The sequence below is a fragment of the Manis pentadactyla genome, chromosome 6 (assembly GCF_030020395.1).
Source record: "Manis pentadactyla isolate mManPen7 chromosome 6, mManPen7.hap1, whole genome shotgun sequence".
Classification (NCBI taxonomy): domain Eukaryota; kingdom Metazoa; phylum Chordata; class Mammalia; order Pholidota; family Manidae; genus Manis; species Manis pentadactyla.
Window position 1 is genome coordinate 14,551,625 of NC_080024.1, and position 27,948 is coordinate 14,579,572.

Here is a 27,948-nt window from a genome sequence, read left to right on the forward strand (position 1 = left end):
GTTGAGAACAAATGGTGGTGTGCTTGGAAAAGCATGGAGCAGGAGCACGGGTGCCTCTGGCTGCTTGCACAAGAAAAACGAAACACTTTGCTTTACCACGGTATGCGTGCAAGAGCATAGGTTTTAAAGTCTCTGCTTAGGAAGTTGTTCTGTTAACAGTGATGACCCTCTGGAAATTCCTCTACTATTTTGTTACTTTTCCAAATGAAGCATTCTCTAAATCCAAGGAAAGCTTTTTTTTTTGAAGTGTTGGTTCCTCTTTTTATTCTTCCTCTCTTGTTGACTGCTTATTTCATTTCATCCCTACCAAAGATGCCTATTTATGTTAAGCATTCTTATTTTTCTTTCTAGTTTAAAAATGATGGGTGGTTTTTAAAACAATTTAGAGGCAACTCATCTTGATTGTTTAGTTAACAAAAGAGAAATTGCTTTTCAGGGCCACGAAATTAGGTTTGAACTAGCCAGAGAGTAGATTATGAGTAATAAAACAGGGTCCTGTATTTCTAATTTTTGAAAAGTGCTGGCCTGATGCTCTAGGGGTTTCTGGAGCTTGGTAAAGGCTGATTTTTAATTTCATGAACTTTTAGAGGGTTTGTATCCATTCCCTTCTGTGCACAAAAGACTTTTTATGTTTTTGCACATACCTTGCCTCCCCCAAATCACTTTGGCCTATTTTTCCTTAAATCTGATGCTCGGGAATTCAGTTTGTTGATGCTGAGTACCTGGCTTACCTAAGCTGGAAGCCCGGGTCTGCGACATGAGCCAGAAAGAACTGTGCTCCAACTCTATGAGAAAAACAACCCTCTCCCAACCCTCCTGAGATGTGAACGCCAATTAATATTATAAAGTAAATGTTTCAAGTCTGTCCTCTTTAGGAATGGGCCTTTCAGAAACTAGAGAAGGAGTTGAGGCTAAGGATTTATTTTTGAAAATCAAAATCTTGATTCAACTTAAAAAAAAAAAATAACACAAACACAAGTCTTCTTTCTGGACTGTTCCTGCCGCCAGCCCCAGAGGGTATAGCAAAGCTCTGCCAGGCAGGAAGGTGTGTTCTCCTAGTGCTAGAACTTTTGTTTGTGCTTAGATAGAAGGCGGTTGGCTGGCTGCTCTGGGTTCTTTCTGCCTGCCCTCCGACTTACTTGTGGAAATCGAAAGGAGTCTGTTCGGGGAGGTAAACAACCTGGTGTTAAAATTATCTGCGAAGAGACGAGAAGCATGAAATGCAGCTATTCCCCCCTTCCCTGCTCTGTGTGTAATATGGATTGAATCAGACCCATCATTGGTAACATCTGATTACTACCTATGAAAGTATGCAGCTCCCCACATAGGAAGGAGGGCCTAGGGAGGGTTAAACCCAATGAGGAGACTTTTGGTTTGTTTGTCAGGTTGCTGTGATGTTCTCGACAGAAGTTTAGACCATAGAACGTAAGTGTTTTTCAGACCCTGCATCGGCAGAACAACCAAACTTTAGATTCTCGACACATCCTCACCTGTTTCTCACTCACACAGGTATAGCAAACAAAGGCATTCTCCAGGAGAGTGGTTCTTTATTAGCAACAGAGGGTTTTGGTGGGAGAGCTGTCCCCTCTCTTCTGGTCTGTGGATTTGTAGCTTTTCGAAATAAAAAGATACCCTGAATTCATCTAGGGGAAATACTTCAACTTTCCATTGAATGATCCCCAGATGAGTGGGAGCTCAGTGTCTGGAATTGTTGGTTGTATTTTGGAAAATGGTGGAACTTCTAACCTCTTCCCAGACCATTTCTAAAGGGGGCTAGGAGTCCATTTCAGGGAGCTGAGCAAATAAATGGGATCTCCTCACAGCATATCCAACAGACTAGCAATATGCCAGAGCAAGATATGATTCGGGAAGCCATCCAGCATGGAAACTTTCCAGGTGCTGGATTTGGTTGGCTTTTAAGCAGACAGGGAACATCCGGGGCTTGGGTGAGCATGACACACATTTATCAGAGTGCAGCAGAAAGGCAACTTTTATGGTTTCTTACTAGAAGCCAATGTCTGCTTGTGGTCACTGACCCTGCCAAGCTCTGAATACTTACTGAATTTTTGTCTGAAAGAAGAAGGCAGATAGAGAACTGGGATTTAGCATCAGGTCAGAAAGTGCAAAGAGCCAGGCTTAAGAGAACAGGGACTGGGGGCTGCCCCATAGGACAAGGGAATTGTCCCCAGGTAGAAGGCCAGAGGGGAAGCTCCAGACCTGACCTATTTGGGATTCAGCTTCTGGGCTTTTCTTAGTGAACTTTTTGGGCCTTGGCTTCTCTCTGTCTTCTTCTTGCCTGTGGAAGGTGCCAGCTGGTATTTCTCAGGGAATTCCTGAGTACAGGGAGCCGGGAAGGCCATCTCATCTTATTTCCTCAGTGAGTGCCCAGTAGTGTAGGGACATACAGATCTTGAGCAGGTCAAAGCTAGTACTCGGCATCTGCCACACCCTTGTGTCATGTTACCTGTCCTTTGTAGGATAATTGAAACTAAGCCACCGAACCAGCTTTCATTTCGAATGGGGTATTAGCATATATCTTGGGCAGATAAGAAGAGGAACAGTTTCCTTATTACAAAATACAAATGACACAGAGAACCAAATTTTGTCTGAATCTTTGTTTGCTGGCTAACTTTCATCATTTTATTGAATTACTGTAATTTAATGTTAGTAGTTTAAAAATTTTTTCCCCTGAAATGAATCCTCTTTATTTTTTAAAAAATGGAAAATGCAAATTAAATTCATTAGGAAAGACAATGACTATCTTTCACATTGAAATTTCTGGTTCTTCAAAGATTCTTTCCGGGAGACTTTAGGAAGAATCGAACTGTCACTGAAACTGTAGTTTATAGGAAATGATGTTACCAGAACAAGTCTGGGCTGTCATAGGGATGTTTGAAAATCTCCCTACCCCCAATGCTTCTTTCAAGTCTGTTGAAAATGTTTTTCCCCTGCTCCCTGTGTAAAGACCTTGCATAAAAAGAGGGAGGTCCATCTCAGATGTTGTCCCCTTGTCTTTCCTGTCTCCTCCACCTGCTTATCCTACTTCCCTCTGGCTTGCTGTTCCCTTGCGTACCCCTACTACACACACACACACACACACACACACACACACACACACACACACACACACATTTCCACTAAGCTCCACTGCATTCACACTGAGACTCAATCAGTTACCCCTCCTAGGGATGTTTGTAGTTTCCAGAAGGACCCTGGGAGCTCATAATTAGCATGGAGGAAGGGATACCTAATGTTATCCATATAGGAAAGACTTTTGGCAGGAGCAAAGGGGTAAGTTTCTGATGCCTCTCAAGTCACACCCCCAGGATCCTATCTTCCCTGAGAGAGGGCAGGACCAGTTGTGCAATGAAGGACCTCCTAGCTGACAGGCACAGTCTGCCAGGGCATGGTGCACCTTGGAGCTAGCCAGAGGAGGCAGGGCCAGGTGGGAATAAGATCATCTTCCACCCACACTTCCTGGTGCCAGGGAAGGACCTTGGCTGGTATCCTCTGGCTTTCTGGCATAGAGCAGGGCTGGAAAGACATGAAGGGTCTGTTCTGGCTTGGAGCCAGAGACAGGGCACTGTGGGGACCATCTTGCCTCAGCGCTCAAGACCCTTTCCATGAAGCAAACATCTGATCTGAGTTCTTACATTTCTGGGGCTGCCTGGACAGTGTTTAGAGGTCAGAAGTGAGATTCCCTCCTCAAGACAACTAGGGCCCAAGGGGCATCCATCATGGATCCACTGGTTGGGAGAGCCTTTGGGAAGGGTTCTGAAGCACCTGTGGAGTCCAGAGAATCCTATACTCTCAGTGCTGTGGCCCCGAAGAGCCTCAGAAGCACGTTGTTTGGGAGATGTAAGCCACGAGGGTCCCAGTGGAACAGCTAGGATTTATTCTACCTGCAAAATATCGGGTTTGGAAAAAGCCTGTCTTGTTTGAGGACTGTTAAATGATCTTGGATTCCTTCTGAGCCCTCAAAGTTAGGACTTAGACTTGATCGATGTGTTACAAGTATTAGGTAATGACAATGGCTACAAGCATCTAGAAACAGCCCCCACCCCAGACCCCCAGGACCTCTCAACTGGAGGTGAACCTTGCCAGAGGCGGGTTCACCATGGAGCTAATGAACTTCAGCTCCAGGGCTCCTTACCTGTGTGGGCCCCTTGCAGGCTCTGGGAACAGTTCACACAAGGTCTTCATGCCTTTAGATTTTGCAACTGTTGCAAAATTAACATATTGGTATTTATTTCTCAGGAGGGGGTTCCTAAAGTATAAGAGCTTCTACCTTGTCCTAAGTCAGTGAAGGGTGGGGAAGTAGAGGTGAGGAGAGATGGGGTCCCTGTTCATGGAGGGTGGCCTGTCACATCCAAGTGTGAGAGCAAAATAATAATAACAATAACAATAATAAATGCTACTGTTATTATAAATTGGTTAATAATAAATACACTTGTTGGACTTTAGAGTTTCCGGAATGCTTCCTCATTTCTTACATCTCATCGTATTTACTCACGGAGCCCAAGTCTGTGTTTGGCAGTCTAGAGCAGCTGGGAATTTACTGGTGTGGCCCTTACACCCCACGGCATCCCTCAGTCCTGGCAAGGAACTCCTTAGAGGGGTCCTGGACGGCCTCCTCACAAGACAATGAGGAATCTCTGTCCACTCACTGGCTATGGGCAGGTGGGCAAGGCTCTTAAATTTGGGGGGCCTTAGTTCCCTGAGCTATAAGGTTGCTTTAGGCAATTTTTAGATGTTTCTTGGAGGACTTCAATACTATTACTGTGACCAGGTTGCTTTCCTTCTCTGGTCCTCATTCTACCTTCCTTTGGAAAACAAGACGCCGCCGTCCCTCCCAGCTCTGGCAGGCTGTGGCAGCTGCGGCCGTGTCCTGCTCACGTACCCTCAGCAGACTCCTAGAGACCCCAGTCAGCTGTCTGAGGAGACAGCGGGGCCTCCAGGCAGCCGGGGAACCAGAGCAAGGACGGAGAGACCTGCGGCCACTCGATATCCTAGAAGGTGAGCACCTCCTCCTCGTGTCTTTGGAGGGAGACCCTAGGTGCCGGGAGAGTGAGGGTGGGGTGGAAGCGTGCTGCGCCGTGTAACAGGTGGATGCTCCGGCTCCTCTCTTCCTCACCCTCGGGGAAGGGCCTGCTTTCTTGTACTTCCTGGCAAGACTGCGGCTCCTAGGAGAAGCTGGAAAGACTTGGAGGTATTGTTTAGAGAGCTTTCCCTTAAGTTAGAGTTGCTTAAGCAGGATGGTGACGTTCCCTCTTTCAAAAATGCTACATTTTCCTTGTAACCAGAGAGAGACACATAAGATTTCTGATAACTGACTCAGTCAAAGCTAGAAACCGTCTGGATTTGAGGATGAGAATCAGACAAAGTTACCTTCACGCCCTCTGATTCTGCTGTCATATCTTAAACTTAAATGAACTCCTTCGTTAATAGTTGTCACAAACTAAATTGGATAGACAAGACTTTTTTTTTTGGCCCATGGGTTAAAATACAGGTATATTCACAACTACACATATAATCACGAATTTTAAAATATCTTATTTGAATCAGTTATTTGTTTTCCTGAAAAACAGAATTTGAGAGTAAACTGGTGAAGATTAAACAGTAGATAATTTCAAATCCGAAAAACTGTATTGCTTTTGCAAGGATTTTGCTATGAACCATTTTAGAAACATGAGAAGAATGTGAGAAATATTTTTGTTACATGAAAACAATTCAAGGCAAGATGTCATAACCTATCAAGAGGAGATTTTAATAATATTTTCTACTCACTTTTTTACTTTTGAGGAAGAAAATTATTTCAACATTGACTACATATTGACTTTTTAGGTATATATTCTGAAAACAGAAAATAATTCATTCAAATGCTGCAATCTTTAATTGCAAAGACCAAATGATGAAATTAATTATATAAAATACATTGTGAAAATTTGTGGGTGGTGGTGGCTTGAAGAATTTTTAAAGCATGTGATAGCTAAACTAATATTTGCGTGCATAATTTTTCTCACATATCTGATATCTATAGTTCAAGAGTTGCTTTCTTTCTCAAACACAGATTTGTGAATCATATGTAAATAAATATTGCTACAAAATATCTACTAATCTTTTAAAATAGAAAGTGAACAGTTATAAAATGAGAGCATCAAGTAGAGGAACTATACCCCTTTATACATTCAGAATAATAAGTACTACTGTTTACCCTACGAAAGAGTTTGTTTCTATTTTTCTTAGTGATTATCCTGTCCTCAGATCAAATGTATTGCGATTTTGAACTTTGAATCACAAATTTATATTTGTATTTGATAAAAGAGAAAGCCCCTGCTTGACCTGCAGATTAAATAAGAAATCTGATCTTAGCTACTTTTAGCCAACATTAGAACTTTTGTTGAGTAACTCCATACAAATCAAAACAATTCAAGTTATCGACTCCCCATATCCATAAGCAAACCTCTGACTTATGCCCACATGAATTGGGTTCCAACAGGTTTGAAGAAGATGAATTTGTGAGAGTTATGGCATACATTTATTTAATATAGTTTGAATGGCAAGATAACCATGTAACTTTTAAAACAGCAGGCATTTATAATGCTTTGCTAAGTTTGGGGTGGTGAGCAGCATGCTATCTGAGTATTTGATTTCCTCTAGTTATTTTTTTTTCATGTTTTCTTAGGGAAGTGCTAGTCGAGATCCGAAGAAGAGTTGTTATTCTGTTTAACTATATAAAAACACTAAAGCAGTTTAGGGAATGCAAAAATACATATGTTTCAGGTTAAAATATTGAGCCATCTTGGATATTTTAATAACATTTCCACTATAAAGTAGCAAGAGCAAACTTATTTTTTAACTTCCTTTATACAGGAGGTTACACTTGCTGATTAAAGTAATTCGAGCACTTTGGAAGTAGACTTCCAACTTTCTAGTAGCCAGACATTTACTGTTTTCCACTGCTATTAAAAGAAGTATATTTTATTTATAAGATGGGTACTATTATGATTATTTTTGCAATTTTTCACAGGGATTTTAAAGTCAATATGAATACAAATTTATACACATTGGAGAAAACAGATTTGGATGCTAAAGTGAAACTACAGAATGACATTCTATAATATAAGGTAAATATAACTGAAACTAGTTATATTAATAACACTTAAAGACTCTGGAGAAAATGAAACTGTTGCTATTTGCCAGAAGAGGGACCAGCAGAGCAGAACACATTCTAGAAGGGACTTATTACAAACATTCTTCAAACGCAAATGTGATGGATCCTGTATATTTTAGTTCACAAGTCCTCTGTGAAATTAATTTTGCACATTAGGAAGAAAAAGATAATTTCCCTAGGAACCAAATAAATGCCAAACTCCAAATTCACTTGCAGGGCAGATTACAATTGAGACTTGTTTTTATTCGAATGAAGTAATTTTTTAATGAAGGAAATGGATTGAGGAAAGACTTTATGAAATTATAGCACCTACTTTGTTATATTGTGATTTAATTTTAATTCACTTGTAGTCCCAAGAGCTGCCCAATTACCTAAAGGGAATAAGGGGTTTTTCAACATTAAAGAAAAAAAAGAAAAAGAAAGAAAGACAAAGAAATTACCCAGAGGTGCTGTGACTTACAAAACAATTGTCTCTGCTAAGCTTTGTGCAGCTTTAAATACAATTGAATATTAATTCTATCAATCCTAGTTGACTTAAAAGCAAGGATGGATCAGGAGCTGATTTTTTTGGCATTCCTTCATTTTTCCACCCTTTTGTTCACTCAACACACAACTTTGTCCATTGGCTTTGTGGGAACTACTGGCATGATCTTGGGACAATCTGTTCGGGGAGGAAAGGGCTCCTCCAACCAGCAGCCAGAGTTTTAATTAAATACTGTTCATCCTGTCTGTCTCAAACAGCTGAAGAAATAGCTGTTGGCATAAAGGTACCAATAAACGTATGTTCTCTGGTGTTAATAGGCAGGGAATCTTCTTGGTGGTTAACCCCCTCCCCCATCATATGATTATTATTTTTTAAGTTAAGAAGAATCGCATTGAAGCAACAGTCCCATTCTGTGGAGCTAGACTCCGTATCATATTGTAAGGGACATGCAGGTTGAAGAAATTATTTTGTTTATTAATTCAGGGTACATGTCCTGTCAGGCTGGCTGGAGGAGAAAGGAAAGAGAGGTGTAATTTTAAGCACACACTGATTTGTTCTTATTACATAACAAAAGTCTATTTCTTTATCATGTTATCATTCAGTTAATAAAAATTAGCTACAATAACAGCATCAACTTAAAAACCCCTCAAAGTCCAGGGGATTTTCTTTCACAATGAACATGAATACTGTTCAGAAATACAAACAGTCAAAGGATAACTTTAGGTCTGAAAGAGAAACCTGGCAAGGGTAATTGAATAAGCCTGGGTCCCTTGACTGTGTCATGGTGAGGGCAGTCAACATGTCATAATTAGGTTTATTGAGGGCCAGTCCAACAATCTGCTTCTATTCTTCCTGCCTTATTGTCCACAGCTAGGCAAATAGCCAAGGGACAAAAGGAATCAAGTGCTGACAAAACATGAAAGAGGAAAAAGATTTAGCTGCTTTTATCAAAGAAACTGAGAAGGACTTTGTGTAAATAAAATAAGTGACTGGCCATCCTGCATTTAGGCAATGCCGTTTTCATTAGAATTAATTCTTGACATATTGGAAGAATTCCAAGGGAAGGATTTCTACTTCTGACAAGTTTAATTTGTAAATTAAAAACAGTTGGTTAAACATGAGCCTCCATCAACAAAAAACTTAACCAAAGCCATACACGGCAAAGACCTAAGCAGGTGAAAAAGAGAATTACTTTGAAAACAGTCTTCCCCAAAATTATGCAAATTCTTATTACTTCATAGCAAATGTTTCCCATTGAAGCCTACAGCAGGATGTCTGCTCTGAGAGGTATGTTTAGATCACATTTTCTTCCCCTTTAAGCCTCTTTTGTTGACATAACACTTACTCCGGCGCTGGTTCTTGGGAGAAGCGGCAGCAAGAGCAGAAAATGTAGACTCACACTTTTTAAGAAGTCAGGCTAGTTCAACTTTTCTAAGTCCACAGATTTCAGGACTGCCTTCTCCACTCTTTCTTCACTGAAAGTGAGAGCTTCGTCCAAGTGTGCTTCTGATTCCAAATGGGGATAAACAGGGGACGCTACCAAGCAGTGCTTCCTGAGCTCAGTATCTGTCAGATCCCACGTCCGTGCTGTCAGGTTGGAGGGTTACTCGCAGCGCCAGCGGCTTTGTGGTTATGACTTGGTGACACAGCGACAGCGAAAACCTTCAGGAGATAAGTTCAGCTGGCAACTGGATAAGGCTTTCATTTGAGTCTAGGAAAACCCTTTAATAAAACAGCTCTTTGTGAGGTTGGAACCTTTCCTGTTGTGTTTTTGCTGTTTTGCAGGTTAAACTTCAGTGAAGGGTCATTCACCTGAATTTGAATTTCAGAAGCACTTTTTTTCCAGCTGCAAATGGGAAGAGAGCTAGAGAACAGAATGTAGTCATGAGCGATTTGGCCTTCGGAAATATAAATTTTATTTGGGTATCAAATGCCCCATAGTTTTATTGACAGTTACATAGGAAATAAGAAACCTATTACTGGGGTAGCTTCAGTGGCGAGGCTGTTTAGGTGTAAAAACTTCACATTGCTTTATTTTACCTGATGCTAAGGCATCTTAGAGACTAAACATTGTCTTATTTCTTGGCACTTGAAATTACAGTGAAAACTATTATTATTATTATTATTTTTGCTCATCATAAAGAATCATATAATTGTATCAGGTGTGAAAAAGAAGTGTAAAGCTCTAGACAGATGCAAGTTATAACCATTATCATCAATAGCATCATTACCATCAGCATCACTCTTATTGCTGTGTTTGAATGGAGCTTATGGATGTTTGTGTTTATATGGCTGTAGCATCCCAGGGAAGCCCTAAAATATAGGGTCCAAACACTTTCTTGTGGCTCATTAGGCTGGATTTGCAGCGTCTTGAAGTTTATTCCACTCATGGATACTCGTAAAGAAACACAGCACATCAGACTGCCCCAGTCCAATTCTACACCAGATGTAACTGTGGTTTTATGAAAGGTTTGGGGGTTAAACTACTGCTTTTTGTCCCAGTTTACTCTCTAGCTGTGTGATCAAGGGAAACTCACCAGCCATTCTGAGCTGGATTCTTCTGAAGTTTGGCTGGTAATACTTGCTCCACTCCCTCAAAGGATTGTTGGAATGTATTAGTTGTCCTTAATACTTTTGAAGGTCTAAATGAACATCCAGTGTCATTTACTTATAATCTTCTCATTACTTTTGTATTCATTGAAACAAGATTTGGTAGCTGATACTGATTTGTCTCAAGCTTTTTCAGAGTACAATTTAACAAAAATTAAGTGGATCTTCTTGTGATCAGTGCAAAATACACCAGAATCCTTCTGTGTATACAGGACATAAACGGTACCTTGTTGCTGGGATAGCAATGCTTCACTGCAAAGCAGCACATTGGTGCATATGTAGTGGAAAATGTACAGGAGAATCTGTTTTTAGGGTTTTGGATTTGGGCAAAATAAGTCTTGATTTCCACATTGTTCCAATGCCTGTTGGCTCATGTCACGAAACTGGAAGGCCCAGCAGGCCAGGAAGGAGTTTCTCTGGAAGGAGCTGGAGATTTATGCAGATTGGCTGACTCTCTGACATTTATTCGCTGCCCTTTTCTCAGTCTATGTTGGCAGCTATGCCCAGATGGACAAGCTCATGGAAAATGAGGCCAGTGAAGGGAAGATGCTGTTCATTTCTTCAAAGATAAGGGAGAACTCTTTACTTCTCCTTTTCTCTTAACAGAGCAGTGGCAATTTTATGTGCACAATTCAAAACTGGGAACTCACTTTTGGAGACTGCTGGAAACACAGGAACAACGACCTTCCTTGTTAACGTCATTGACAGTAACATAAACTCTGTTCGCCAGGCATCTGCTAAAGAGAGGTGTCCAGGTGATGGTCTGAATGTTATGTCTACCAGAGGCCAGCCATCCACTTTGTCGCTGGGCACCGAGGATGTTGTCTGAGCTTTAGCTAAGATGGTAATTCACTAGGATTGAAATCCTTGCTTAATCATCAACCTCTCAGAAGGGAGAATGATAATGAGGGGAAGCATGGCTTACTATTTCACTCTGTAATCATTTATGATTTGAGCTGTATTTTACCTCACCTTGACCTCTGGTGCTCATTCTATAGTTGCAGCTACAGTATCACAAGGGGACAATAAGGATAGTGGCCACTAAATGGTGATTTCTCTGGGAAAAATGGAAAATATGGCCCACAGGTGTAAGAGAGAGAGAGAGAGAGAGAGAGAGAGAGAGAGAGAGAGAGAGAGAGAGATAAGTTTTACTATTTTAGGCTCAGACTAAGTTCTCTGTACTGAAAAAGTTAGTGAAGTATCAGTAATTTAAACACAAATGTTCTCATGAAAAGTATGTCTTGAGCACTGGAGCCTTTTTTTTTTTTTTGGCGAAATTTACACTTTTTTTCCTGCATTTTAAAGTCATAATATTTTCCCTCTGTGTTGCTCATGTCACAAAATTTCAGACTGAAAATACTTCATCTCTAGTCTGCTGTTGAATCCTGCCCTTGGAATTTCAATGATGAAATATGGGATTAAAAATGTGAATGGGTTTGCTAATTACATGCAGCTTTTTTTCCTTTTTTCAAAGGGAAGTATGGGAGGAGAAATGTGTGGCTCACGAATTTAGCCTTATTATTTATTTTATGTTGTCGCTTTTGTAGACTTTTTTTTTTTTATTTGTTTACTCTTGTTTGTTTGAACTAATCACTGCTTAAGGAAAAGTCCTCTCTGGACAGCCTCCTCTTCCCGAAGCCTTAGCTGTGGTGACCATTCAGGCATAAAAACGTGCTTATCTGCAAATGAATGGCAGCTCTTTGCTTCATTAAAGCCCCTTTCTCTTTTGGCACTCGCATTGTGACCCTTTGATATTAATTCAAAGGGCAATTAAAGAATGCGGCCCATCTTTGAAGTAAGGCATTCAGGGCAAGGGTAGGGATGAACCTGGGCCTCTGATGGACTGTGTGTATTCAACAGGCCTTTTCAAGGCAGTTTGAAGTGAGTCAAAGAAAATGGGCAGGAGAAGGTCAAAGAGAAAAAAGGGGCTAAAGAAACAGTCTGTATTTGTTCGGAGTATTAGCCAAGCAAACTGCAAATAGCAACAAAATGAAACAGTTAATAGAGCAGCCAGACAGAGCCATGTCAATCACTTAACTTGAACAGCATTAGGCCTAAGGAGGTTCCCTCCACTGTGTTACCTAATTATCTTGGGAAAGGCAGTAACTGGAAGTAATGGTATTGTATTTCTTTCTGCTTACTGCCCAGAAAAGGTGATAAATACTCACTGCACCATAATTATGCAACATATATACATAAAGGAGTGGGGGGGGGGGGGCGGGAGGGGAATGGTGGTGATGGTGGGGTTGTACTGAAGCCAAGTTCCTAGTAAAAGGTCCAAATATGGCACGAATATGGCATTTTCAAACATTAGCACGCTGGAGAATCACTTAACTCGTTTCATCTGGAGCTGGCTGAAATATGCATGATTTCTCCTTTAACAACCCTTAAAGACAAACATGTTTACCCATCTAGGGAAGTTCTTTTATAGAAAAAAAAAAAAGCCAGCAAAAGCCATGTTCAAATAATATGTAGGATTTGGCTAACACTCCCCTGTGCCTCTCCCCCGCCCGCCCCCGCACCCCGGAAAAGAGTTGATGCAGAGTGAAGTCCGCAACTGGCCTCTTAGCTTGTCCCACGGTGCCTGGCTGTTGACACACCCGGGGAGTCGGGGAAGGCAGCCGGAAAACCTTCCTCGGTGCCGGGCTAGGAGCTGCAGACGGCCCCTGGAGGGGCCAGGGGAGAGGTGGAACCGGGGTCTGATTGGAAGCTGATAGGCTTCTGTTGAAGTGAGGACGGAGATTTTTGGATTCTACTTTTATGGATCCTTAGAAAAACAAAAGAACAGCGTCAGTCGAGCGCCTCTTTGAGAGTGTGAACAAAACTGATTTCGAAGCAATTGGTAGACTCCCTCTGTGTATGGATAAGACGGGGAAGACCCCAAGCACCTGTGGAAATGTCTGCAGATAGGTTAGACGGCGTCTCCGAATTGCAAAATATGGTTGGCTTTTAAAGAGGCCCCTCAAGACTCCGTTCAGATTATTTACATGGGCCATTGCATTTTGTTGTTTGAAGTTGCTGTTTGTGCATAATGGGTTTTGTTTGGAGGGACAGCAAGAGATCCAAAGGATCTGTCGTGCAACTTTTTGACATCCTCTCCAGAATGTAGCTATTAATATAAAAGTTTCTGCCTTTGGAAAAAGTCCATTACTGAACTAAGTACTTAACTGCTCTGTCTTTTAATACACCAACCATACATTGGTGCTTGAAAACTTTCCTCTTCTTAAAACAAAATTTCCTGATTTGGGGGTGACCCAGGGTGATTTGTATACAAAACTAGGAAAACAAAATCTGTGGCTAATTTTGGATCATATTAATAATTTCAGCTTTGTAGGAGAGCCAACCCCTCAATTCTCTCTCCCATGCTGTTTAATGCTAAAACAGAACAATTGAGGGGTTAAGAGGTGTTTTTCCTCTACAGTGAAAAAAGCAGTAGCTACTTAATAGGAATCGACTATGTGGATTTGCAGATTTCCTTAGAAGTCTTTGGAGAAAAGTAACCACATTATACTCCCAAATAATAATAAAAACATAATTAAACAATAATTGTAAAATTAGGGGAAACTAAGATAACAGAAACAGAACAAGCGAGGACATTTCATCAATGTTAACTATGGAACTTTACAGTTTCTAGAGAGAGGACAGTTCTTTTTTCACAGTGATTTTGAAAACTTATTTTAGTTTTAGAAACTGAAAACTCATTTAAAATTTTAAAATTAAAAACTCAGTTTGATGACCTTTTTCGGGATGACTAAAGCCATAGTATCTGGAGATACGAGGAAATGTTCATGATCGCAGAATACTGACAATCTTGACATACCTTTCAGATCAAAATCAGCTCCAAGTGGGAAGAAAGACTGGGAGCTTTTTGCTTCTCACGAGCTCTCTGGGCTGCTTGTGATTTGCAAATTTCCACCCTTCTAGCTCTAGGTGAGATTGGTTCTGAAGTCAAGATAAATTTTACCATTTTCTCTGCCTCTCCCTTGGTGAGTTTGGATTGAAATGGCTGCATCTAGCTTAACAGAGCAGAGTTACAGTTAACTTGAAACCCCTGCTGCATACATGTTCAAAGCCTTATGCTTACAGTGTAACAAACCCGGTTCTGTCATTTCCCCAGGCTGCTTCCTAGAGGCACATGAGGAATTCCTGGAATCTGTGTGACTGGGGGGATCTTGTGGGTGTAGTGGTTCCCCCAAATCACAATTTTCCTCTGATTGACAATCAGTCCTCCAAGGACCAGAAGGACGACACCAAAATGACAATAATAATGTACTTCCTGTTTTATAGCTAAGATGCAGGAAGTATAGAGAGGTTGAGCAGCACAGCTTGTAAAGGTGGAGCTGGCTTTGATATACTGGTTCACTTTATCCAGACCTTGTACTCTTAACTACCACACTGTGTAACTGGTTTGTGGCTTCTGGGGGAGAAAAGCTGCATGAAGAAAGTATTGAGGAGAGGGTCTAGTGCCCCTGCAGCTGGGACGTCTATAAAATGGTGCCAGTACTAGGATTTGCCTTAAAAAATTGTAATAAAAATTATGTGAGAGGATGCACAGGGACACAAAATGCCCCTCTATAAACATCAGGTATTGTTCTTGTTAATCTTATTTGTGGGGTGTGCCTTAGAGGTAGGGTTTCCCAGCCAAGGGTTTCCCAGGAAGCTAATAAAGCTTAAATTTTAGTTCTTATGTGCATGAACCCCTGAGAGTGTTGATAGTTTACTGAGTTTGCTGTAGAGTGTTCTAGGTGGCAAGAGGAAACCAGGATACAATCAGGATGTGTTTCTATGTAAGCATTCCTAGTAAATTGCCTTGAAAGATACACACAAAAGGAGGCTGCAGGCAATTTACCATGATCTCCATACCCCCCAGTTCTAAACATGTATTCACATTGTACCTGGATTTGTGTTTGTACAGCTATATATATTTTTAAAAGAGTCCCCCAAAGCTTGAATCAGCTACAGGATGCTTCCAGCACTATTGGGTTGGTCCTGCTTTTAAATCCTTAGAGGGATATGCTCTGCAGGCACCCACGAGTCAGTTTCTGGCTTGAGGTAGATCTGTTACTTTACTGATTGGTTGGTTTGATTCATTCACAGGCATTGCATGATCATTCTAGCTGTTTGGTCAGACTCTATGCACATGCATGTGCATGAACTAAAGAAGTCAAAACCACCATCATATTGTGGAATTGTTTGAAAGCTGGCTTGCCCAATGTGCTAACTCCCAAAATTCTGAAAGAGCTTAGAGGAAAAATCTTGCTCCAAGTATTAAGAATCCACAAGAGGCTAACTACTGGCAAAGCACAGAACCTGGGAAATTGGAATTCATTTTAAAGCAAGGTTAACAACCTGTGTAGATAAGGGGAAACTTGAACTTGTCAAGAAGTTAATTCAGACACTGTTCTGTGAGAAATACACAACAATCAGCACGAACTAACTACACTTATTGAGTGCCTATTATAATGCTGGTTACTGGAGAGAATAATAATTAGTAAGATATGCCCCCTCCTCTTCAGGAGCCTATAGCCTGGGAGGAAGATGGTCACATGAGCAGATCCTGCCAATCTAATGTGTTGAAGGGCTGTGACAGTCCAGGGCACTGTGGGGATGTGGGGGAAGGTGGTCTGGCCACCCTCAGGTTCAGGGATGCTTCTTGGTAGAAAAGTTCCCAGAGCTAAAGGATGACTAGGTGTGACCAGCACAAAAAAACTACAGGAGAAAGGCATTACAGGCAGAGGGAACAGCATGAGCAAAGGCACAGAGCAGCCAAACACGCAGTATATGTGGGACTTGCCAAGGAGCTGAAGGCACAAAAGAATCCCATCACCAGAAAGAATTCGTCAGTCTTAAAAGGCAAAGTAAGTCCCTCTCTTTCGCTCTGTCAGAAATGAACAAGTGATACTCTCTAAAACAACCACATTTTCAAAGCCCAGGGAGTCACCTTTTTTCTCACTTTTATTGAGATACAATTGGCTTATAACCTTGTATAAGTTTAAGGTGTACAACGTGATAATTTGATACACTTACATATTACAAAATGATTGCCACCATAACATTAGCTAACACCTGCATCATATCACATAATTAATACTTCTTTTTTTTGTGGTGAGAACATTGATGATCTATTCTCTTAGCAACTTTCAAGTATATAATACAGTATGATGAACTATAATCACTGTGCTGTACAATAGATTCCCATTCCCAGGGCTTGTTCATTTTATAACTGGGAGTTTGTACCCTTTGACCATGATCTCCCCATTTCCCCATTCTGGTCTCTGTTTCTATGACTTTGGCTATTTTAGATCCCACATAGAAGTGAGATCATTCAGTATTTGTCTTTCTCCGACTTACTGTACTTAGCATAATGCCCTCAAGGTCTATCTATGCTGTTTTAATAGGCAGGTCACTTCAACATTTGTTCTTAGGTGTTGTGTGAAAAGGAAATGAATTCTTCATACGTGGAATTTTTTTTTTCTTCTAATTCTCCCACTATGAGTGACTACTTCACAGGAGTATTTTTGGGAGGAGCAGAATGCCCAGAAAACGGGAAGTCCACTGGATGTAACAACTTAACTCTAACTCTTCCTTTAGGCTTTGTTCAAGGAGGTAATCTAAGCACGGAGTTACAAACTCCTACTGATTTTTTTCTAGTTTCCTTCTTTTTGTGATTTATTTTTTTTTACATCACATAGTAAAATAGATTTCTTTGTAATTTTTTTTGTATTTGTGAAATTTCATATAACATGGAACTAACCATTTTAAAGTAAACAATCCAGTGGCATTTAGTACATTCACAATGTAGTGCAACCACCAGCTCCATCTATTTCTAAAATATTTTCATCATCACAAAAGGAAACCTTGTACCCATTAAGCAGTTGCTCTCCGTTGCCCCCACCCTCCCTGCAGCACAGTGATTGTAGTTCACAGCGTTCTAGTAACCACCCATCTGTGTTTTGTCTCTATGGATTTAACTATTCTGCTTATTTTATGTAAATGGAATCATGTGATAGATGATCTTTTGTGTTTGGCCTCTTTCACTTAGCATAGTGTTTTAGAGGTTAATCCATGTAGTAGCCCAAATCAGTACTTCATTTTTCTTTATGGCTAAATAATATTCTGTTACATGCACAGACCAAAGTTTGTTTAGGCTATATTCCCCTTTTTGCTTTTATTAATAATGCAGCTATGAACATGTGTGTACAGGTATTTGTTCTTTTTGGAATTTTAACACACATATAAATTCACGTGACCACCATCACCATCAGAATATGGAATAGTATCATCATCCCCCCCAAATCCTTGTGCTATCCCTTTGAAAGTGCACCGTCCTCCCATTCCCAGCTCTTGGAAATCACTGATCTGTTCTCCATCAGTGTCAATTTGTTCTTTTAAGAATATCATATAAATTGAATCATACCATGCACAACTTTTTGAGATTGGCTTTTTTCACTTGGTATAATCATTTTGAGATTCATCCAAGTTGTTGCACATGTCAACATTTCATTCCTTTTTATTGCTGAATAGTATTCCATTGAATGGATGTGTCACAGTTTGTTTATCCATTCACCTGTTGAAGAACATTTGGGTTATTTCCAGTTTTCTGTTCCTTATGACTAGAGCTGCTATAAACATTTGTGTAAAGGTGTTGTGTAGACACAAGTTTTCATTTCTCTTGAGTAAATGCCTAGGAGTGGGATTACTGGGTCACATTATGGGTATGTTTACCTTTATAAGGAACTGCCAAACTTTTCCCACTAATGGTGTGTCATTCTATATTCCATTAGCAATGAATGAGCATTCCAGTGCTTGGCATCCGTGCCAGTCAGTATTGGTATTGTCAGTATTTTTAATTTTAGCTCTTCTAATATATGTGCAGTGATATCTAATCATGGTTTTAATTCACATTTCTCTAATGGCTAATGATACTGAGCATCTTTACATGTGCTTATTTGTCATCCCTATATCCTCTTTGTGAGTGTCTTTTCAACTCTTGTTCATTTTTTAATTATTTATTTTGTTTTCTTACTGTTGAATTCTGAGAGTTCTTTTTATTTTACTTTTGTTTTAAATAAGCTCTCATTGATATATGCTCTTATGAAGGTTTCACAAGAAAAACAATGTGGTTATTACATTCACCCTTATTATTGAGTCCCCCCCACACACCCTATTGCATTCACTATCCATCAGTGTATTAAGATGCCACAGAGTCCCTATTTGTCTTCTCTGAGCTACACTGTCTTCCCTGTGACCCCACATACACCATGTGCACCAATCATGATACCCCACAATCCCCTTCTCCCTCCCTTCCCACCCACCCTCCCCAACCTCTCCCCTTTCGTAAACACTAGTCCTTTCTTGGAGTCTGTGAGTCTGCTGCTATTTTGTTTCTTCAGTTTTGCTTTGTTGTTATACTCCACAAATGAGGGAAATCATTTGGTATTTGTCTTTCTCTGCCTGACTTATTTCGCTGAGCATAATACCCTCTAGCTCCATCCATGTTGTTGCAAATGGTAGGATTTCTTCCTTTCTTATGGCTGAATAGTATTCTATTGTGTATATGTACCACTTTTTCTTTATCGATTCATTTACTAATGGACACTTAGGTTGCTTCCATATCTTGGCTATTGTAAGTAGTGCTGTGATAAACATAGGAGTGCATATGTCTTTTTGAATCTGAGAAATTGTTTTCTTTGGGTAAATTCCTAGGAGTGGAGAGAGAGTTCTTTTTAATATTCTGGGTACAAATCCTTTGTCAGATATAGGACTTGCAAATATTTTCTCTCATCTTTAGCTTGTCTGTTCATTCTCATAATAGTGTCTTTAGCAGAAGAGATTTTTATTTCAGTGAAGTTCAATGTGTCATTTAAAAAATTTTTGGTTGTTGCTTTTTAGTATCATGTCTAAGAACTTTTTGCATACCTTCTGGTCATGTAGACCTTCTCCTATGGAGCTTAGATTTTCATTTAGGTCTGTGATACATTTTCACTTAATTTTTTGTATGTGGCTTTATGTTTAGGGCAAGGTTTGTTTATTTATGTTTTGCATATAGATGTCCAATTGCTCCAGTACCATTTGTTGGAAAGACTAAACTTTTTTCATCGAACTGCATTTGCTCCTCTGTCTAAATCAACTAGCTATATTCATGTGGATCTGTGTCTGAACTCTTTTCTGTTCCATTGATTGATGTGCTTATCACTTTGCTAATTCCACAATGTCATGATCACTGTAGTTTTGTAGTAATTCTTAAAATCCTATAATATGATTCCTCCAACCTTATTCTTTTTCAAAATTGTTTTTAGCTATTCTATTACTTTTCCACACACGTTTGTTTATATCTAAAACATTCCTGCTAGGAACAATTTAATTTTTGAAAGGTATTCTGTTTTGGTTTTGAAGAGTTTGGGAAATCAGATAGTGATCACAAAATGAATCTATTTCTATTACATGCAAAATTAATAAAATAACCTACCAAATTGGGGGGTGCAATTCTGCAAATTCTACTCCTATGTAAGTGCTGGGTTTTAGTGAAATGGTTGGGTATAAGTCAGAGAGGTTGAGCAAAGTCATGTCTACACCAGAGATAAACTTTGAATCGCCACGCATGTTTAACCTGCTTTCCGCATTTGTCATGCAATGCTCAGAATCAGTCTCAGAGAACAAGGAAGGCATACATGAAACGTTTAATGTATGTTCATGAAGAACAGGTCAACCTGCCCTTGGCTTTTGTATCATTTATTTAATTTATATACTTTTAAGCCTTTGGGTCCTTTCAAAAACATTTGCAAATGTGCAGTATTATAGGGTTTCCAGGCCAGTGCTCCTGAATTAAGAACTAGAATACCAGAAACTCAGGGAGGGAAGTAGAAGGTAGGAAGTTTTGCTTTCTTTTTCTGCTTTGAGCTAAGAAAGAAACCCACACTTTGCTTTGCGTCAGAAGGGGATAACTAGAAAGATGTTACAACCTTCTTGATATCTTTTCCTCCTGGCCTAGAATTTCAGTGCAGAGTTCCACTGAACTATGAAAGCTGTCCTAAGGTTTTATACAAATTGACATGTATGCCAGGTATTTGGCATGTTTTTTCTACCCATTTTCTAACGTTTAGAATAGAACTAACATTTAACACTTAACAAAGTCAGTGTGACCAGTATGAAAATGAGCTTAACATGTCATCAAGGATTCAACAAGCAAGTCTTAACTTTGGCAGAGAATGCTGTAAAACTCTTGGTTTTTCTAGGGAGGCTGTTAAAAGTCAGTCATCCTGGACATCTTGGCAGCTTGCTATGTGCATGCCAGGTCTGCCAGAATAGCTCAGCTTGTCAATCTAATTTTGGAAACTTTGGGTTAGATAAAGTCTGCTTGTTTCAGGTTACTCCTTAACAACTGTATATTGAGCTATCCAATCCAAAGTTAAAGTTTATCAGTTAAGTAATTTTAGGAATTTTGCATTGAGGCTGCAGTGCTTGGAAGGATGTGGAGCTGAACATTTGTGGCTACTTGAGTTCATTTTAATTATTTATACAAAGTCTAGGTGGTTTTATGTGCTTCTTCAGTGGGTCCAAGGAAAGCATTATTTTTTAAATTTATGTTGCCAGAAATACTTTTTTTTTGTCCGTCAACCAAAATTGTATGGTGTTTGAAATATAGCCACATGTAAATGAAAGGTAGTTGTTCGATATCTTAAAGAACAAATAGAAATATGGTTCTGTAAAACTATCACAATCCAGCGATGATGATTATAATGCTTTATTTTTCTGTAGTTTTTTTACATGCAGTTCTTATTTGCCATTTCAGTATTCTGATGTGCTGTGCGTAGAAGGGCACTGTTTTCCCCTCCTCAGAGATGAAGACAGTGAGACTCAGGAAATTTAAGTGACTGATCCAATATTGAACCAGAGTAAGGAGCAGAATCAGGATGAGAACCTCAGTGTCCTGAGGCCAGTCTGAAGTGGCACTTTACTTTTAGCTGGAACAAATTCCTGCCATAAATCTAAAAGAAAACGGAAAGGATGACTCCAAGTACTGAACTTCTGATTTGAAGGAAAAGATATTTTTTAAACAAATTTTCTATTAACGCAAGAATGTTGAACACCGTAGCACCAGCTCTGGCTTTGAAATATTTCAGAGAATGCAGGCAGTGGGTATTTTTCTAAGTGCCATGAGTGCTATTACCCAGTGTAATTTCTGTGTTTGCACTAGGAGTTATAAACCCTTTATTTTAACGTTTTTCATAGATGTTGATTGGTATAATATTATGCCTAGTCTTTGCATTTGATATATGTTACCTGCAAAGTGCTTGTTTGCTTTCTGCAATCTTCTTGTCTTACCTTTTGATCTAGATATCAGTCAGGCAGAAGCAATGTGATTCCAGCCTTTAACGTAATACAGTTCCAGGAATTAGGAATTTCCAACTCAGAATGTATCAGGAAGTGGGGAACAGGCTTATTCAACAATGATGTTCTGTTGGATAAAGTGTGTTGGTTACTTCTAAATGTGTGCGTGTGTGCGTGTGTCTTTGTGCTTGTTTAGATGCAGTAAGGGCTGGTTTTTCCTCTCCCAACAAAACACTCCTGAAAGGTAGATCTCGGCTGCTGTAAAATATATCAGGTAAAATGTAGAATAATTTAGTTTAGGAAAATTTAAATTTTCAGATTGTTTAAAAAAGGAAGCCACAGAGGCACAAATCTGCAGGAACAAGTTTCTTTACTCCAATTCCAACTCAGGGCAGTTTAGCAGCTCACTTCACAGAATGCCTCAGGGTTTGAGATTTTTATAGCGTGTGTTAAATCAGTGCCATGCAGTCAATCCCAGATTTGACCCAAGAGAATATAAGGCTCTGGAAAAAAAGTCTCAGTGTTACCAAGAAGAGACCTTTTTTTTGAAGAACTGAATATTTCAGATCCACGCTTTAGGAAGATATAGTAAACATGCAATAAAACTCAGAGTAAAAAAAAAAAATCCCCCCATGTGCCCAAAAATTCTCATATTGCAAACAATATACAAGGTTTTGAATCAAGTCCAAAGGTTAGAGGTTCTTGCTGGTAAGCCAAGGAGGGAAAGGAGGTGTATGGATGCATGTCAGTTTTCAGATTCTGGGGTCAAGCTGACATTCCTAAAAGGAACAAGGCATCTTCAGAAAAAGTGTGATTATCAAACACAGGTCAAAGTTTATCTCTAGGTCAATGCAAAGGAGGAGGAGGGAGGGCCGTCATTCAGGCTCTGAATATAAGCTTTGTATTTAAATAAGTTTGTGTCAAGGTACTCACTTAAAAAAAATTACTGTCTTAGGTTGATTAAATATTACTTAATAATAGAATCAGAAAATTATTCTCACTTTTAATTAGTATGGAGTAATAATAATAATAGTAATTGTAAAGCTTCACATACCTTACATAATTTAATCTGCAAAACAATGCTAAGGTAAATGTTATTATTCCCACTTTGCAGATGGAAACCTCTTTTAAGGTTGTACTAAAGGGCAGATAAATATGCAAAGAATTTTATGATTCCCCTCAAAAACATTGGATGGTGTGACATGAATTAATCCTACTTTGATTTAACAAAAAATGCAAGTGGGCTTGCGTGCACTCCAGAAACTCAAGTCGGTTTTAGGATGGAAGGGTGTCTGTCTCTCAAGGATTTCTCTTACTTAAGCGCTTCTTGTGTTTTTTCCTTACTCTTTCCCCAGAAGGGTTCGCCGTCCCTCCCGTCACAAAGCGCCCTCTGTGCCCGGCCAGCCCGGTGCTGTGGGAACTCGGAGCCGACGGCGGGGCCGGCGGTGGCCGGGGACGCGGGGAGGCCCCGGGGCGCAAAAGGGCCCGTTTCCTGCCGCCCGGCCTGCGGGGCCCCGGGTGCGCGGGGCCCAGGGGCCCTCCGTACTCCTCATTGTCCTTTAGGTAGCGCGGGAGGCCACCTCCACCGCATACAGACGCACCCGCTTTCAGACATCAATCGAGGCAGGTGTTGTTCATTTGATCACTTTTTGCTGCACAAAATGAAGGATGAGTTTGCAACAGGGTATGGAAAATAGGCAGTTTCTCAGCGGAAGTCAGTCGAGAACAGGAGTCTCCACAATGAGCGTGCTAAAACCACAAATAATAATTTTTTTTGAATTCGCAAGCTTTGCAGGTTTTAATTTTTCTGCTTGCTGTTGAGGCAGAAAAATAATTGTTCTAGCCTCCTACGAATGCTTCGAACATGAAAGCCTATCGTTAATTGGCCATTTATGTTCGGCTGTGTAAGTTAAAAGCAAAGGCAAACAAAATACATCTTGAATTACTATGATGTGAGAACTTAAATAAGTCGGGCCAGGAGTGTGAGGAATTAGATGCTATCTGAAGGCCTACAAATGCGGAGCCATTTATTCAACAAATATTTATGTGTCCCTGTTACGAAAAGGCACCTGGAGACATTTAAGCAAAGTGTAGACAGTTTAAAATCAATGTGGAAGTTTTCGTTCCCTATTTAGGGGTATGTTTCTCACCAAAAAAAGAGCCTGTGGCGTGGTGTGCCTGTGGGCCCATCTGTGAATATTTTCCAGGTCTCACCAGCATATTATAACCATTACTAGTTGTATTTACTATCTCCAACTTGTCTTACTCAACAAAAGTCATCACCGCAGGGTCCACTTCAACGACGCAGATTGAGCCGAAGTTTCGAGTTTAGCGTCTGGTGGCCACATCTGTACATTTAGAGGGAGAGTCGGGCTGGGGACAGTGTAAAATCTTAAAATGGAGAGCCAGTTATCAGATGCTTTCTGAGATGGAGTCGGGTTACCCTCCCTAAACAGGTTGTGCAGTTGAACCGTAGCATTAAAAATACCGTATTGGCATTCACTTTCTGATTCTTAGGAAAAGAGAATTTAAAAGATTGTTCGAGTCAGCACCACTGTTATATAACAGTATTTTATTTTGTGTTTATGAGAAAATGAGACTTCCAGGCTACTAGTGAAGAAAAGTTAATTCCTTGCAGTAGAGAAATCAAAGAGCACTTTCCCAGTCTCCCGGGCTGAGGGCCTGGAGGAGGTTAGGGGGTCTTTGTGCCTGGGGGATTGTCTCAGTGGGAGAGGAGAGGGGAGGGATGGATCAGGAAGTGCTGCCTCGGAGTGAGCCTGAGGGATCAAGGGAGGACCGCAGGGGGCTCTGAGGGGGCGGGATGGCATTAGCTGAAGTGAGGAGGTCCCTGGGATCAGGCCTCTTGCAGGGGATGCTGAGTGAAGTCCTCAGGGCAGGTTGGAGGGAAGAATGGTTTTCTGTGAGCAGAGGAAGTCCTTCATGGAAACTCTGCAAACACTTGGGGGGATCCGCCTGCCAGCCAGTTTGCCCCCTGGGAGTGTGATTGGTTCTAGCACAGCCCTAATTCTAGAAGGAAGAGGAATCTGGCTTCCGAGGACGGGGTCTGGCATCAGCCACGGGGAAGTGGCGGCTCATCTGAAGGTGGGCTCTCACAGCTTCATGTAAAGAACATGAGTGGGCATGTTATTACTGGTGATGATGAATGTTTTCTTAGCACTTGAGTGCCCGCTGTGTAAGAGGGCATGCCTTCCAGTTCATGGAGGGGTTGTAGTGCACATCTATTTGGTGCTTTATGTGTTTCAGAAATTCCAAAGTTATGACACCAGAGTCATTACTCCTGTTTTAAACATGAGTTTCTGGGGTTGGCGGAGGTTAAAGACCTTGTCAGTGCCACGCTGCTAGAATAATGATAGATCCAGGATTTGACTCATTGTGGTTCTTACTCGCAAAATCTAGCCCAGTGATTCACTGACTTCACAGAACCTAAGAGTCATGCATAAAAGAACATGGGTTAGTATATGTAAAATGCTCAGAACATTGCAGACATGGCAAATGCACAAGAGAAGTGTTAGTATTATTACAATTAATTTCTGGGTTCCTTGCCTAAAAGAATATGTCTGGGATCACCTTCAGGTGTGATCTTGATTTTGCAGATCTGAGGAGGAGCTCCCAAAGCATCATTTTAAACAAACACCTGAGGTGATTTGCACAATAACCTCATTTAATAGGGGCACTAAGACTTTATCACCTCTGGGGACTCTCCACTAGCCGATCTTGATAACCTTCTCCCCACTTCCTTGAGCCCTTGACCATATTTAGGCGGGGCAGACATTTTCTACGACACATCCTGAGAATAGGACTTCTTCACTCATTCTCAGTATTAAAATCAGATCCCATGACTCACTCATGTGTTTGAAGACTGTACATTCCCTCTCTTTACAATGAGATCTGTAAATGAGATCAGCTTTGAACAAAATAAAATCTCTATTTCTATTAATGTTGCAACATGTCTGAGTTGAGAATAGAAAGTTCAGTAGTAAACCTTAAGTATATGAGATTCTATGATAACTGTATATTGATACTAACTGATATGTTTGACATGCTTATACTGTAGAGTGATATGAAAATAATACAGAAATAAGATCTCCAAAAGATCTTTGAGTGGTCTCAGCTGGCCACGATATTCTCGAGCATCTTAAGTCACCATGGCATCGATGGAGACGTCAGCTTAGGGGCAGACCCAGCGATGGGTCTCAGAGATGCCTTCGTGATAAAATAATCCTCCAAGACTCCCGGAAATCCAGATTTCCAAAGGTCTTTATGGACACATAAGAGACCTTGAGTTTCAGACCTTCAGAGTAACCTTATATGTCTGAAGCATTGGACAATGCTTATTGCAGGAGGAAGCATGTCAGAACAGACAAGCATATTTCAGTACAAGAAAACCAATCTAAATGTAAAGTGAGAAAAAACTGACAAAATGCAAGGTAGAAAAAGACTGTGACAGCTCCCCTCCCTCCCCTACAGGCAAAAAACATATCCACTGAACACAAAATGGGATTAGAAGTCCAACTATTATCTGGTTACCCATCTAACATGTCTGACTGAAAACTTAAAGTGAAATTCTCCATTAAAAAAAAAATTTGCAATTGGCATTTCCTGGAGATTGGATGTCAGATATATTTTTTTAATTTGCTATTTGCTAGATTGTGAGCTCTGTTCTGTTTACCTTTCTGCATGTACTGCTTCGCACATAATTGGACATAGAGTAGACCTTAATAGGCATTTGGTGACCAAATAAGTGTGGAATTAGAGAAAAATTTTGTGATTAATTTATTAAAAACTTGGACTCTTTTTTCCAGGAAAGAAAACATATGTCTAGACATATGTATGGTGTAGATTGTCCCATCATCTGAAATTTGGTTTTATCTTTGACAACTTGTTTCATGGACATTTGTGGTCGTTCATCATCTTGGTTGATTCATACAGACAGGGTCTCTTTTGCATGAGGTTTTGGATCTTGAACCACACCCCAAAATGTCTTTAGTGTTTAGGAGAGTGAGCATATTAATGTCAAACCAGAATATATATACATGTTGTACTTCAACACTCTGATTTACTTTTGTTTTATATTTCTACAGTACTGTACATTTCCCATCTGTTTATACCCCTGTAAATCTGCTCCTTGCAATCACTGTGGCTTGTTACTACTCCTTTACAGATGGGGAATCTGAGCCATGCAGTTTAGGCAACTTGCTCAACTGACTGTCTGGGTTGATGATAGAATCCTGGGAACAGAATACCAGTTCTTAGATTTGTGCTGCCTTTAGCTTTCTTTGTTTATCATGTAGGTAAATTTGCCTCCCTAGTGGTGGCCATTTAGATGAAAAGGATGGGAATGGTGGACGGCACATCAGGGCGTAGGATAGGGGAGGGAGGCAGTAGCTATGGTTCTAGCATTTCTGCGGTTGTAGTCGGTGGTTCATGTAGAGGTCACTGAGTTCATGGCATGAAGATCTCAGGCAATCCAAGAGTCTGAATTCAAAGCAAAGGTCAACATTAAGCTAAGTACCCACAGCAGCAAGACTTCAGACCCCCTGGAAAATTGTCCAGGAAAAAGAGATCCCTGGTTCTCTATCTCCTTGTGAACTGGGCAGTAGCTTAGTTCTTGGGTGTAATTAATCCATGGATTATGTTTGGTGCCTGCTCTATAGAGCTGAGTGATATCACAGAGAGTCCACAATTCTGGCTCCATTCATGCCTCGACATGGGATAATGACAGTTGTAGGAGTTAGGACAAGGTGTCCCTCCATCTGCCCTGCAGAGAGATCGGGGCTTGCATCATGCTATGGAAAAATGAGAATTTTGGCTCTATATTTCACCTGCCCTTGGATGATGATAGTGATGCTGGGCTCTAGTGGTGACAGGGAACTTGGGGATGAAGTGAGGCACAGAATTTGTAAACATGAGTGTGTACATGAGAAAGGTATGTCAAATGCACCTCTACTCCATACTAGCTATGTAATACTAGCTCTGTGCCTCAGTCTTTTCATCTGTCAAATGTGAGGTCATAATACTGTTAATTTGAGGATTAGAGGAGTGGCAGCAAGTAAAGATGCTTAACCCAGTGTGTGGTGCTGAGTAAGTATCAATGTTGGCTATTGTATAGACCAGGGAGGTTTTTCTGTAAAGGGCTATGTCCTGAATATTTTTGGACTTGCAACATTGGTCTCTGTTACAGCTACTCAGCTTGCCTTTGTAGCAGCAGGTAGCCATAAAAAATACACAAATGAATATGTTGTAATAAACCTTATTTATGGACACTAAGATTTTATTTAATTTTCAAGTTACTCTTCTTTTGATTTTTTCCAACCATTTAAAAATGTAA

At 40.3% G+C, this 27,948-nt stretch overlaps 1 protein-coding gene across 2 annotated transcripts in view; it reads left to right on the plus strand.

Annotated features, from left to right (window-relative positions):
• PAX3 (paired box 3) overlaps positions 1-27,948 on the plus strand; it is an 88,743-nt gene that overhangs the window by 15,718 nt on the left and 45,077 nt on the right. The gene's annotated exons all lie outside the window — the stretch shown is intronic.